Genomic DNA, 2,202 nt, shown 5'->3' with positions numbered 1-2,202 from the left:
AGGGACCGGGCTTTGATTCCTCCCTTGGGTGACGGTTTGTGTAGAGTTTCCCAGTTGGCTCCGTGGTTAGCCCTGCTGCCTCATAGCACCAGGGACCGAGGTTCAATTCCAGCCTCTGGTGACAGTTTGTGTGGGTTTTGCACTTTCTCCCCGTGTCTGTGTGGGTTTCCTCCAGGTGCTCCAGTTTCCTCCCACAAGTAAATTAGCCATGCAAAATTGCCCAGACTGTTCAGGGATGTGAAGGTTGGGTGCATTTGGCAGGTGGACATGTTGGGGAGTGAGTCTGGGTGGACTTGTTGGGCCAAATGGCTGTTTCCACACTGTATGGATTCTATGAGAAAGACATTTGGACAGGTACATGACAGGAAATGCTTGTGTGGATGTGGACCAAGTGGAGGCAGGTGCAATTAGTTTTAAAGGTAACGGCTCCATGACAGCGCCCCTTCCCTGGGGAGGATGTGTGAGTGCCAGGCCGTGTACTCAGCGGCCACTTCCACCAGGATCAACTGGCCCAATATTCCAGACGACTGGTCAGTCCGAGGCAGGTGGAGTCTCTGCCGGAGGAGTTACAGGGGTTCAGCTGGAGTACCACCCATCTCCTCGACCTGGGGGTCTACCTCAGCCCGGCTGAGGAATCCTGGCCGGCGAACTAGCAGGAACTGGAGGCCAAAGTCTCGTCTTCCCTAGGCCTCTGGACAGGACTGCTCCGAGTGCTGTCTCACAGGAGTCGAGTGTTGGTCATAAACCAGCTGGTGGCTGCCATGCTGTGGTACTGGCTGGTCATTTTGGTCCAGCGTGACCAGGGTCGGGGACGTGCTGGATGGTGGGGGCCTGGGCTGGACGCTGCCGCAGGATATAGTGAGCAGGGCAGCGGTAGACGTCCGGTACGTGGCCACCGACATCCAACGCCTTAAAATGACGGTGCTCAGACCCGACGTAGTGCCCCAGTTGGAGGATGCTGAGGTGTGCGGTGGGATCCCGTCTGTGCTCACTCCTGCCCAGACGGAATTTCACATTGGCCCCAGGGTCCTGTACTTCCTGCGGGAGCCTGTGCCCCACAACCTGAGCTGTCTCTGGAGTTTTAGTTTTGTCCCTTTCAGGGGTGTATCACAGAGGGCCCTGTACAGACTGCTGCTGCACACCCTCATCCATCTCCCGGACACACCCTGGCATGCCCATTTACCACCGGGCGGTGAGGACCATCCCCAGTGAAGGGCTCTCTATGTGGGAGTCCTCCCCCTTTCTCACGGTGATCTGGGGAGGAGGGTATTGCACGCGGCAGTCCGCAGATTGCGGTGGTTCACGGACTCCCGGCACAACTGCTTGTTCTGTGGTGCTGTGGAGTCCATGGAACAGGGTGCTTGCACTCCCTTTTTAGCTTTCTGGGAAACCTTCTCCTACGTTTCTGTTTGGACTTCAGCCGAACACTCCCCATCATTGGGCACCCAGTGCCAAGGGGGGAGGGTTGGTCACAGGATCTTCTCGCGGGTCTGCTCCTGGGCCTGGCCAAACTGATTGTTAGGGCCGATTGCCTGACCCTCTTCTGCGGTTACGTTCGAGCCCGGGTGTCCCTGGAGAAGGAGCACGCAGTGTCTACCAACATCCTTGAGCTGTTCAGAGAGTGCCCTCCCCCTCACTGTTTGATCACGCAGCATTGCCCTTTGATGCTTGTCACTGGCCACTCGGGTGTTTCCTTTCTTCCTGGTGGTGGGAATTGAATAAAGATTTGTGCATCTGTTGTCTTTCACTGTGTCTCACACCTGCACACACACAACATGGTGCTGGGGAAAATATAAGCACTACCGCAGTTAGGCAGCAGTGTGGGGGTAAAGAAAAAACATATATAACCAGGAGATTCAGAATCCTCTCAGTCCAGGGCACTGACTCTGTGCTGGCTGAGCCACAGTCAGTGTGTTCTTGCAAAACAAAAAGTAAAAGCTGTCATTATAGCATGGCACATGTGGCCCCAGTGGCCTAATGGATAAGGCACTGGCCTCCTAAGTCAGGGATTGTGGGTTCAAGTCCTATCTGGGGTGTTTGACTTTTAACCCTTGTCTTCATGGCTGATCTTCGTCCGAGGTCAAGTCGATTTCTCAACTCCTCTGGAAAAGTCCCCAGGTCTGTGTTGGGTTGGTGGGACCTTGTGTCAGAAAAATACAGAATTTTGAGGATATGCAGGATATAGGGGAAAATCGTCAGAAA

The 2,202-nt window shown here is 54.8% G+C and overlaps 1 non-coding gene across 1 annotated transcript; it reads left to right on the top strand.

The window, feature by feature from the left end:
* The first annotated feature begins 1,963 nt into the window (after positions 1 to 1,963).
* Positions 1,964 to 2,036, top strand: trnar-ccu. Its single transcript has one exon. It is a non-coding gene; the product is annotated as a tRNA-Arg (tRNA).
* The last annotated feature ends 166 nt before the right edge of the window (positions 2,037 to 2,202 follow it).

Source organism: Chiloscyllium plagiosum, unplaced genomic scaffold (assembly GCF_004010195.1).
Source record: "Chiloscyllium plagiosum isolate BGI_BamShark_2017 unplaced genomic scaffold, ASM401019v2 scaf_38584, whole genome shotgun sequence".
Classification (NCBI taxonomy): domain Eukaryota; kingdom Metazoa; phylum Chordata; class Chondrichthyes; order Orectolobiformes; family Hemiscylliidae; genus Chiloscyllium; species Chiloscyllium plagiosum.
The sequence above is the reverse complement of the archived record's forward strand: the minus strand, read 5'-3'. Positions and strand labels throughout refer to the sequence as shown.